We start from the raw sequence: 13,245 nt of genomic DNA, 5'->3' as shown, positions 1-13,245 counted from the left end.
AGGGAAAATGTACGTCATAATGTTTGTTTTACATCACCATTACATCACCTAATCAACATGACTTAGACTTTAATATATTAGCACCCCTCACTTCACATGGGTGTGATATTTGTGTCTATATAAGCTCATGTGTAGAATCTTTTGTGCATTTCGGCCAATAGCTCACAATACGTTGTGATGCAACTCATTGTGAGCTTGTAGATCGGCTATTTTGTACACATTCCATACATGGGCAATATGAGTACTTTTACTTTTAGTACTTCAAGTACATTTTGATGCCAATACGGTTGTACTTTTACTCGAGCACACTTTGAATACGGTACTTCTACCTGTAACGGAGTACGTCTACATTGCAGTATTTATACTTTTACTTAACCCATTGAGACCTGACTGACACTAGATTCTACAAATGTCTTCTAAATTCTTAACGTTTTCAGAAACCTGTGTTTCTATGTCAGTGGTTCTCAAACCTTTTTTATGTCAAGAACCTCCAGAATTATCTGTATTTGGCCGCGGGCCCCCATCTGGAAATATGTGGTTCCATTTTGGGAACTCGGGCTCGTTCCTGCAGCATCGCAGGCGTGCATTAATGACGTTAAACCACCCCCTCTCGTGTAATATTGCTTCATTATTTAATCGGTTTTCACCAGCAAAGAAATTAAATAAATTAAAGGGTGTAAAAATTCATCATAGAGTTCAATATTTATCAAACGTTTCTAGCACCTCTAGTCTAGAACAAAAGCAAATATGATGTCAAATCTAAGTAAAAGTTAATTTTTTTTCTAAATTTAATTTCATTCAGTTGTGAAAACAGACACTTGGAAAAGAGTATAGGCTATTTATTGATTGATTGAATACTTTATTAACAGGCTTTGGGCCAAGCCCCTATAGGGCCCTATAGGCTTGTTTCCATTGTGGTTCCTCTGTAAAATATCGGAATCAGTCAGAATCGGTATCGGCAGATATGACCCTGCAGATAATTAGAGGTGGGCTAACGGTCATAATTTCATAATCGTGCCACCCCTACGATAAAGTAGTGGTACCGGCAGTGTTGTTTTTGTCGACTAAAACTAAGACAATTATTTTTATTCGCAACCTTATTCTTCCGGTCACCCACAGCTTCCGAAATGTATAAAAGGTTAACCCATGTTGACCTGGTCAACCCGTTGACCTGGCAACTACAAAATGTTTTCTAAATCCTGACAGTAATCTGAAAAACCCTATGTTTCAAACATGTCACGTCAAGGACCCCCAAGATTATATGTAATTGGCCGCCGACCCCAATCTGAAAATAACAACAATCATTCTGAAAGAATATATATTCAAAGATTTGCGCCACATTTTCATGATTAAAAACAACAATAGCAGACCTACAAGCTCGTTAGTGCATAGCTCATAGCGCGGCACTTGGTGCCGCGCTATGAGCTATGCGCTATGAGTCATGTTGATAGTGTCAGATTATGTGATTCCAGGACTTTAGTATCTACCACTTGTCATTGTCATCCTGGAATAGAATGAATGATCATTCGATTGTATGTTATATCATGTGTCAACTCAAATGGGGAAAATGTGGATTTATTACTATTACAACTAACCACTTCTTCCCTGTATGATTCCTCCTCACCCCGTCCTCCTCCCCCCTCCCCCCTGTCCTACTCGACAACCAACTATTTGCAGTTTTACCCCAATCTCCCTACAGGAATTGACTGTTCTTGTGAGATCCATGAAAACATCTTCCTGTCCATTAGACATCCTGCCCACATCCATGTTAAAGGATGTTTTCAATTCAGTAGGCCCATGCCTACTATCAATCATCAACTCCTCGTTAACATCCGGCCGGGTTCCACCTAACTTCAAACGGGCAATAATTCAACCACTCCTTAAAAAACCGAACCTGGACCCATCACTACTGTCAAACTACAGGCCCATCTCCAAACTCTTAGAAAAAGCAGTGGCCAGTCAACTCACCATCATACTAGATCAACATAATATCTGCGACAAATTTCAATCTGGATTCCGTCAAAAACACTCCACAGAAACAGCCCTTCTTAGAGTCACGAGTGACCTCATGATGTCCTCTGATGTCGGTGACTGCTCCATCCTGGTACTGCTGGATCTCAGTGCGGCCTTTGATACCGTGGACCATCACATTTTGGTCGTTCGGCTAAATAAGTGGGTGGGGGTCACTGGTAGTGCCCTAGATTGGTTTCGTTCCTATTTAGCAGACAGAAGCTTCTCGGTGGCCATCGGCCCCTACTCCTCGGAATCCACAACCCTAACATGTGGTGTTCCACAGGGTTCTGTGCTAGGCCCACTCCTGTTTGCCCTATATATGCTTCCCCTCTGAACTATTATTAGCACCTTCAAAGGAATCTCCTATCACTGCTATGCTGATGATATTCAATTATACTGTTCTTTCAAACCAGATAAAATGGATAATACGATCACCATACTCCACGAATGCATTACTGCCATCAAGAATTGGATGTCGAGCAATTTCTTGCAGCTGAATCCAGACAAAACGGAAGTCCTAATTGTTGCCCCAAGTAGGGTTGCTGAAGTCATTGCCGATCGCCTTGGGTCACTAAAACATAACATATCCACCAACCCCGGAAACCTTGGCATCATTTTAGATCAGTCCATGCTTTTGGACAAACACGTAAATTCTGTATCGCGCACCTGCTTTTTTCACCTTCGTAACATTGCCAAACTAAGATCAGTTGTTTCACACCCGGAGTTAGAAACTATTATTCATGCGTTTGTGTCATCACGTCTTGATTACTGTAATTATCTGTTTACCTGTCTGTCTAAAACCGCATTAGGTCGCCTACAACTGGTTCAGAATACAGCTGCTAGGTTGCTGACCAGGTCCAGGAGATCCTGTCATATAACACCCGTACTTGCCTCCCTACACTGGCTCCCAGTTAATTACAGAATACATTTTAAGACTCTAGTCATTACACACAGAGACCTCCATGGCCAGGCACCTCCTTATCTCTCTGACCTGATCCAGCCGTATGTGCCCAGCAGGTCACTGAGATCCACATCACAGGCTTTGCTGGTTGTTCCTCAGACAAAGCGGAAAACCAAAGGCGATCGAGCCTTTGCAGGTTTTGCCCCTAGGCTATGGAATGAGCTTCCACTCCACCTACGAACTGTGGACTCTGTGGACATTTTCAAAGGACTGTTAAAAACTCACCTTTTTAAAAAGGCCTTTCCATAGCCGGCCTGGTTAAATGTTGATTGCTTTATTTTACTCTACTTTTTTCTATTTTCTATTTTTGTCTTACTTTATTAATGATTTAGTTCTTAACTTGTTTTATTGACTATTGACTTGTTTTCATTTTATTGTTGTTAAAGCACTTTGTGACTGTAATTGTCTGTGAAAGGTGCTTTATAAATAAACTTTACTTACTTACTTACTCCTCATTATCCTCAGATGTGCATTTTGACCCAAGCACCCCACCCCACCCCCCCCCCCCCCCCTGTATGAGTCCTCATGCATCTATGGGCTTTTCCCCTGTATGAGTCCTCATGTGTGTTTTTAGACGAACACTGTGAGCAAAGCCTTTACCACACACGTTACAAGTAAAGGGCTTTTCCCCTGTATGAGTCCTCATGTGTATTTTTAGAACGCCACTCCAAGCAAAGCCTTTACCACAGACGTTACAAGTAAAGGGCTTTTCACCTGTATGAGTCCTCATGTGTGTTTTTAGTTCACCACTCTGTGTACAGCCTTTACCACAGACGTTACAAGTAAAGGGCTTTTCACCTGTATGAGTCCTCATGTGTCTTTTTAGTTTACCACTCTGAGCAAAGCCTTTACCACAGACGTTACAAGTAAAGGGCTTTTCACCTGTATGAGTCCTCATGTGTCTTTTTAGATGAGTACTCTGAGTAAAGCCTTTACCACACACGTTACAATTAAAGGGCTTTTCCCCTGTATGAGTCCTCATGTGTGTTTTTAGTTCACCACTCTGAGTAAAGCCTTTACCACACACGTTACAAGTAAAGGGCTTTTCCCCTGTATGAGTCCTCATGTGTGTTTTTATATCACCACTCTGAGCAAAGCCTTTACCACAGACGTTACAAGTAAAGGGCTTTTCCCCTGTATGAGTACTCATGTGTGTTTTTAGTTCACCACTCTGAGTAAAGCCTTTACCACAGACGTTACAAGTAAAGGGCTTTTCCCCTGTATGAGTACTCATGTGTGTTTTTAGATGAGTACTCTGAGTAAAGCCTTTACCACAGACGTTACAAGTGAAGGGCTTTTCCCCTGTATGAGTCCTCATGTGTGTTTTTAGTTCACTACTCTGTGTACAGCCTTTACCACAAACTTTACAAGTGAAGGGCTTTTCCCCTGTATGAGTCCTCATGTGTGTTTTTAGAACACCACTCTGAGCAAAGCCTTTACCACACACGTCACAAGTAAAGGGCTTTTCCCCTGTATGAATCATCATGTGTGTTTTTAGAACACCACTCTGAGCAAAGCCTTTACCACACACGTTACAAGTAAAGGGCTTTTCCCCTGTATGAGTACTCATGTGTGTTTTTAGACCACCACTCTGAGCAAAGCCTTTACCACAGACGTTACAAGTAAAGGGCTTTTCCCCTGTATGAGTCATCATGTGTGATTTTAGATCACCACTCTTAATAAAGCCTTTACCACAAACTGTACAAGTAAAGGGTTTTTCCCCTGTATGAATCCTTGTGTGCATCGTCAGATGATACGTCCGATTAAAACATTTGCCACAGTCTGTACAACTAAAGCGTTTCTTCCCTGTGTGGCTCCTCATGGAGTGAGTTTGTTTTGATGATTTCAGGTCCTTGGACAGCTTGCTGCTCAAAGACAATCTTTGTCCTTCCACATTTGTCTTGTGTGATTTCAGTGTGTTTAAAGTTGACTGACCTTCACTGGGCTCCTGCCACTCATCACTGTCTTCAGCGTCAGATTCAGAACAGTGTGAAGAGAGGAGCTGGTCGTCACTAGTTGGTTGTGATGTTCCACAGTCCTCTAGATCAGCTTGTGTTTTCATGTGTTGAGTTGAGGTGCCGGCTACAGGCTCTGTCTCTCCGTTTTCATCATCATGAACATCTTCACCTTTCACTGCTAGTAATGTCAATGTTGACCCATCAGCCTCCACTGGTCTTTGAAGTAGCTCCTCTTGTTCCTCTTTAATCTGTGGTGGTTGTGGTTCCTCCTGGACCAGACTGTAGCTCCTCTCCTGTTGTTCAGTAAAAACCTCCTCTTTACACACAGGGAGGTGCGGGACGGCTAGGAAAAAAAAAGACACAAAGAGAGAGAAAACATTTAATGTTTGAACTTTGCATTTTCCCAACGTATTGTTTCCTGTTTCATAGCTTTGGTTTAGAAATCAAAGGGCTTGACATTCCATTTTTGAGCCTCTTGTCCTTTGGACATGAACATTTACTCACCTGTCCAAGTAAGAATTCATGTACTTTTCTTGCATATTTAGTTTGTATTGTATTGAATATAATGTTGCATTTGAATAGTTACTAGAGCGGACGTAGAGGCATTTGAATAGTTACAAATAAGTATTAAGTGTTCAACAGAAGGTTATGACCAGGCCCGAACGCAATACGCGGCCGCAGTGTTCCGATGAAAACTCAGCGGAATTACCGCGGAATTTGAACACGTTCATCTTGTAGTTTACTTTACCGGCCAGCGTGATTTATTTGGGTTAAGCTGCAGCGGACGCACCCTGCCCCTCCCCTCATTGTTGACTAATATGTTGTGAGCTGGTCTGGACCGACTGGATGATACTATTATATAACTTTATCAAAAGAAGATGTCGGAAGTCCTGTCCGATTTATTTGCAGAGGAGCTGACTGGCACTGCCGAGTCATCGTCATTCAAGTACTTAATTGGACGGGGGTAATCCATGAGTGTTGTTTGCCAACACTCATGGATTACCTCCTTTGTCGAGCCTCTGAACTTGAAGCATAAAAACAGGAAGGCGAGTGGTTTGGGTAAGTAGCATTTAGGCTACTATTGTATTTACTAGCTGGTTTAGGTTAACATCATGAAGTAAAAAATAAATAAAAATGTGCCAGCTGCGTCATCGATCGCTCCAAGAGCTGAGCACCGCGACGGTGCGAGAGAAAGCGAAAGAGAGAGAGAGTGTTTCTGTTTGGAGAGAGCAGTGAGTGTCTGTTTGGAGAGACAAGTGTGTGTGTGTGTGTGTGTGTGTGTGTGTGTGTGTGTGTGTGCTCAACAGCGACGACCCCACGGTCAGGGAAATGGCTCGTGAGTCACTCATTCAACACATGCAGCGACGTAAAGTACCACCCGCGCTGGAGAATGAGACGCAGTTCCTTGGATTCAAGACTAAGGCGAATGGTAAATTGGACATTAAAGCCGCTGGATTCCGTGTGCGGATCTTAATGATCTATGCCAGCAATAAGGATTACAGTTAAAGTGGGTGGCGCCTGATACAACAACTCCTGCGCTCAACAACAGCATCATCATAGATCCGCGTGTCCGTGCATGTGCGACCTACGAGCAGGACGGTGCGCACCATGAACTGTCATTCAAATCCGCGACCGCAAGAGCCACCATTCTAGGAATGAAGCGATCAGAAAGTGCACAACACTGGACCAGTCTGAGGCTGCAGGGGAAACTGGCTCTTCTTCCCTTTGCAAACCACTCATTATCACACTCTATACTGCTGATTGATGACCATTTATGCCAAAAGTCTTAATCGCTATACATGATTATGGGTTCAAACCTGTTGGGCTATACTTTCGTAGCGGCACCAACGAGCACCAACATGCTGTGTGTCTGTCTGTCTTTTGGGGGAACATGAGTTACCAAACTATATATTTATCGTTAGTTGCTGAATGACCCTTTAGTCTCGTTAGAATGAAAGAACGAAAATACATCACATAGATGCACCTGGTATCCTCAGTGATGTATCCCAAGGTCATCGGGGTTCAGGGTCTCGCGACATCATACCCCTCACTCGGGTGACCAAGCAGAGTGAGCCGAGTATCCCGACTTACGTCCCAGTAGCTACCCTCGATCTAGACTGGAACTCAGCTATGCTTTCTATGGCATAGGCAGCTCCCGGCAGTATCCGCCGGGAGAAACTAGACTGCAGGACATGAGACTAATTAATTAGAGCGACAGACAGGAGTGTGTGTGTGTGTGTGTGTGTGTGTGTGTGTGTACGTGTCTGCGTCAATTTAACAAAGGTGCAGACGATTAGAAATCAGCAGAGAGAGACCGACGTTTGCGCTACTGTATGCCGAATTGAAGTGGACTCTGCCCCAGGCTTTTTTTTCTGCCTGGAAATAAAAACGTCTGGGTTTCCGAGGCTAGCCTCGATCAGACCCACTAGGGAAAGACCAGGTGGAGGGACTAGGCTCTGTGGGTTGACTCCAGTCCGGGCCCCTCCTACGTCTCACGAGGTCCACTCCTGCTCTCACCACGAGTACAGCCAGGACCTGTGCGTTGGACCAGACTCCCAGCACCAGACAGGAGTAGTGGATTCTGAGAATAATACTAATACAAATATAAATTTGTTTTACCTTTGAGAGTATCGCACCACATCTTTCTACGTAGTAATGTTAAAGTTGACTCACCTGTCTCCTCTTCCTGTTCTTTAATCTGTGGAGGTTGTGGTTCCTCCTGGACCAGACTTGATCTCCTCTCCTCATATTCAGATGAAACCTCTTTACACACAGACAGGAGGACAGAGAAGGTAGCATCAGCAGAGCAACTCAAAGATGACATTTATTCCCCTATTTGTATTGTCAGGATAACCCTCGTTTAAAAAAATAAGTGTCTCACCTTAAGGCGTTTCGAATAGAGCCTGACATCGGTTTCACCGATGCATCCGTCATTTTAGGCGCCGATGCCCGATACCGGACATTATTTCACTGATGTGGCCGAAGTCTTTTTTTATTGTCATTAATGTAACCTACACATGTAAAATGAGGCACCCTTATGAAACACGCTCTTTTGGTTTGATATTAATTCATTTCTAACAGCTGCAGAGAATGGAACGCACTGTGCGTGTCGTGCCTGTGACTCTGGAGCCTAGGCTGCAGCAGAAAACTCTGCCCTGCGAGTGACTGTCATAATTGGAAGTCCAGCTGTCATTCCGGACCCCTCGCCCTGAGAAAATGCCGTTTGTGTACAGGCCCGTGAAAATGTATGAGAGAGGTTTGAAAAGATGAGACATATTTGAATAAACAAGCGTTTTCTGCCAGAACTTTTACATGGATAACTAGAGGTCAATATCTCACTCCACTTCTTTGGACATATTTATTGAGTACAAACGGAGCGCGGAGCACATTTAAATATATTTTTTATCCCACGATTCTTTCGGGGAGAACATGCAAACTCCACACAGAAAGGCCCTTTCGCCAACCCCGCCTTCGGGTATGGCGGTTGGCGAAAGGGGAGCACATTTAGTGAAAAGATTTCGAGCACAGGATGAAATCCTCTACACCAGACTCATAAACAGACATAATATACATCAATTGAGTGTAAAATCTGCCCCAAATTAGATTGTTGGTTTTGTAGTAGGCCTACACTCACGTCGCCACAGCATTTATAAAGTGATCGCAAGCAGCTGATCCTTCCTTAATTCCGTTGCCTTGCTGTCATGTCCACGCACACATGCACGCACGCACGCATGCACGCACCTCAAGGCTACATGACACATCGCCATGAATGGAATACGTTTGTAGGCTAGGCCTATATTAATTTTACCCATTCGTGCGCAGTGCACGGCGAAGGCGATCAGTGAGACTGCGCACTGCTGTGATAAGTGTTGTGGGTGAGTGATGCCTGCATGAGAGATAGGCTACTACAATGTCGTCAAGGCAGTCGTAATCAACGTTTATGGAGTGATTTGATCATTGATGAACGAATCATAAACATATGGATGAAGGCTTGCATGTGTGCTGGTATGTGCTGGCGACGCACGCCGCGGTCCCGACCTCCCGACTCCCGCTTTTATCTGAACTGTCAAAGCACTTATTTAAATGTTGAATGATTAAGCCCTTTACACTTATAGCCTACAATTGCAAATAGGCAAGCTGTATGCTTGTCATTGTCACTTGGAAATAAAGGCGTGCAGTCCATTTATGCCTAAATATTTATTTTATAATATCAGTGATTATATAGGCATCTGATGTCACGCTCATGCGCTCCCAAATCATCTCACCAGTGCGCTCGCATAACAAGGCCAGTAAAGCACTGTTCGATTAACCCATTTTGACCTGAGATCAGATTCTAAAAATGTCTTCTACATCCTGACAGTTTTCTGAAAAAGCTATGTTTCTATGTCAGTCGTTCTTCGATTTTTCAAAAATAGCAGATATACAAGCTCAGTAGCAGATAGCAGATCTACAGAGCTTGTAGATCTGCTATTTTTCAATAGCTAAAGCATAACATAATGCTAACACGGCGTCGGTGGCTCAGGGGTAGAGTGCCTGGATGCATAGGCGGCGGGTGCATAAGGCTAGGGAAGGCTTAGCCTTCCCAAAAATTATGCTGGGTATTTTTTTTATATATATAATATATGTGCGCAGCATTATAGAAGGTGTCAGAACTCAGCAGCGCCAGTGCCCGCACGGTTCACAGTTCACACCACTGCAGCAACACTGGCACGTTCAGTGGAGTGACTGCTGTCTCTGTGCCGTCTGTGGAGAGCCATGAGCCGCGACTCCCGGAGGGGCAGCAACACGCCAACACCGCCGGGTAATCTACACTGTCACTGACTGACTGACTCGAGACTTGAGAAAAAGACGTCCAAAAGTCGTTGTCTGTGTATAGGCTAATTCATTGGTAAAAGTATGCTAAATAACTCATTTTTAGACCATCTGGGAAATAAATAAATAAATAAATCCGCGGCGGCGGCCTCGCTCCGCTCGGCCGCGAGAATCCCCCCCCAACGCAATTCTATAGCCTACCCAAAGGTAAAACGCACCCGCCGCCTATGCCTGGATGGTAACCGTAAGGTTGCCAGTTCGAACCCGGGCTCCCCCAGAGTTACTGTCGAAGTGTCCTTGAGCAAGACACTGAACCCCTAATTACTCCCGATGTGCTGGTTGGTACCTTGCATGGTTTCCGCTGCCATCGGTGTATGAATGTGTGTGAATGGGTGAATGTAATGCACAATCTCTGTAAAGCGCCTTGGATAAAGGCGCTATATAAATGCACCATTTACCATTTACACCAAAAGGGGTTCCCGCCCAAAATGGGTTAAGCACAAACTAATACATTGTAAACATGTTATATTGTTTTAAATTATTGCGTGATTTTATTTGCTTGTAATCTACTTTTTTTTTTTTTTACATGCATATACATACAGATTTATATTAACATTTTAGGAGTGAATACATGCATGCTTAGATGCCTGTGACAGCATGTCAGCAGTTCAGACAATGCTGCTCCGCTTGTGTACGACAGAAAAACAGGCGAGGACAAAGCGTACGACAGCTCCCGACCCAACATGATTTTTGTCCTGGCACACGTTCAAGTTAAAGGTTTTGCGGAAATGGTAAATGCCTGAGAGAGTATTGCACCACATCTTCCTACGTAGTAATGTCAAAGTTGACTCACCAGTCTCCTCTTCCTGTTCATCTTTAATCTGTGGAGGTTGTGGTTCCTCCTGGACCAGACTGGATCTCCTCTCCTGATGTTGTGGAGGTTGTGGTTCCTCCTGGACCAGACTGGATCTCCTCTCCTGATGTTGTGGAGGTTGTGGTTCCTCCTGGACCAGACTGGATCTCCTCTCCTCATATTCAGATGAAACCTCTTTACACACAGACAGGAGGAGAGAGAAGGTAGCATCAGCAGAGCAACTCAAAGTGCTTTTGTCAACTCAAAGATTATTCTCCTATTCGTTTTGTCAGGATAACCATCGTTTAAAAAATGAGTGTCTCGAAACTCTTCTCAACGCCTCGCAGAGCACGGTGTTGAGTAGAGCCCGACATCGGTCTCACCGATGTATCCGTCATTCTTGGCGCCGATGCCCGACATTATTTCACCAATGTGGCTGAAGTATTTTTTTATCATCATTATTGTAATCTACCCTGCCCCACCCAACCACCCCTTTTTCCCCTTACTGTAGCCTAAATTTCCCTTTTTACTTCCTTTATGATGAATTCCTGTTCTGTTAAATAGAAGTGTATATTTGTACGTCTCCAAATGTTTTGATGAATTGAACAAGGTGGACCCTCTTGTAAACAAGTGTAATGCTTTTATTGGGTCGTCCACTCACAGTTAACAGTTTTTGTATTGAGTTGTGCTTGAAATGTAGTGTAATTCTGCAAACTGTTAATAAATACTTCAATAAAAAAATAATGTAATACGCCCTTATGAAACTTGCTCTTTCAGTTTGATAATTATCAATTTCTTACAGCTGCAGAGAATGGATTTAAAAGGCAGTGCACGCGCCTTGCCTGTGACTCTGACCATTTATGCCAAATATCTTCATAGCTAAACATGATTATGGGTTCAAACTTATTGTGCTATACTTATGTAGCGGCACAAGTAGAAACAACATGCTGTGTGTCTGTCTGTCTTTTAGGGGACCATGAGTTACCAAACTATATTTGTATCGTTACAGTTGCTGAATGACCCTTTAGTCTTGTTAGAATAATACTAATATAATATGAATTTGTTTTACCTGAGAGAGTATTGCACCAAATCTTCCTACGTAGTAATGTCAAAGTTGACTTAGCCTGGAACTCACCTATGCTATCTATGGCATAGGCAGCTCCCGGCAGGATCCGCCAGGAGAAACTGTGCGCAGCTGCTGGACATGAGACTAATTAATTAGAGCGACAGAGAGAGAGAGGAGTGTGTGTGTGTGTGTGTGTGTGTGTGTGTGTGTGTGTGTGTGTGTGTGTGTACGTCAATTTAACAAAGGTGCAGACGATCAGAAATCAGCAGAGAGTGATCGACGTTTGCGCTACTCTATGCCGAATTGAAGTGGACTCTGCCCCAGACCTTTTTTTTCTCCATGGAAATAAAAACGTCTGGGTTTCCGAGGCTAAAGTTGACTCACCAGTCTCCTCTTCCTGTTCCTCTTTAATCTGTGGAGGTTGTGGTTCCTCCTGGACCAGACTGGATCTCCTCTGCTGATGTTGTGGTTCCTCCTGGACCAGACTGGATCTCCTCTCGTGAGGTTGTGGTTCCTCCTGGACCAGACTGGGTCTCCTCTCCTGATGTTGTGGTTCCTCCTGGACCAGACTGGATCTCCTCTCCTGAGGTTGTGGTTCCTCCTGGACCAGACTGGGTCTCCTCTCCTGATGTTGTGGTTCCTCCTGGACCAGACTGGATCTCCTCTCCTCATATTCAGATGAAACCTCTTTTCTCACAGACAGAAGGAGGAGAGAGAGGGTAGCATCAGCAGAGCAACTCAAAGTGCTTTTGTCAACTGAAAGATGACATTTATTCTCCTATTCGTTTTGTCAGGATAACCATTGTTTTAAAGATGTCTCAAGTCTCTTCACAACGCCTCAAAGAGCAAGGTGTTGTGAGTAGAGCCCGACATCGGTCTCACCGATGGTACTCACCGTGAGTTAGCTGGTGTGTATTTTTATTTTAGCACAACTAGGGCTGTATTTTGCGTGTCTTAAGTACCAGGTCTTATTCCCTAACTTGAGTAAACTAAAGACCTGGAGGCATGATCAATGCTCTTTGGCCACTCAGAATAGCCAAATGGCATTGATCACGCCTCCAGGTCTTTAGTTTACTCAAGTTAGGGAATAAGACCTGGTACTTAAGACACGCAAAATACAGCCACTAATCTCAGATTTGGGCAGTAAATTCACTGGCAGCATAGAGCCATGTGCTGTCATCTCCACTTCCTGCTTTATCAAATGAATGTAATTTATTCTCCAAACCACTTGAAAAGTACTTCCAGTCCTACCTTGGCATGTGCCAAAACTGACCCACTAGACATTGACGGCCTCCTTTTTCTACATCGCCTATATTTGGCCATTAACTGGTATGTGCCAAATTTGACCCAGTCGTCCAAAAGGGGTTAGCATTGCTGAATCCCGTGTTGTGTAATAGAAGGCATTTTTATCCACGCTGTTTTTTTTGTGGCACTGGGTGTGTTCGATATAGGCACGCTGACCGCACTGCCAATACAGACAAATAGGCGAGAGCGCTCTCGGTGTGCAACTGTGAATTTCCCAAACGAACAACGTTTGAGAAAAGTAGTCGGGGTGCTCGGATACAAATGCTTAGCAATGCTA

The sequence above is a fragment of the Protomyctophum parallelum genome (assembly GCF_964188405.1).
Source record: "Protomyctophum parallelum genome assembly, chromosome: 19".
In the NCBI taxonomy this organism is placed as follows: Eukaryota; Metazoa; Chordata; class Actinopteri; order Myctophiformes; family Myctophidae; genus Protomyctophum; species Protomyctophum parallelum.
The sequence above is the reverse complement of the archived record's forward strand: the minus strand, read 5'-3'. Positions refer to the sequence as shown.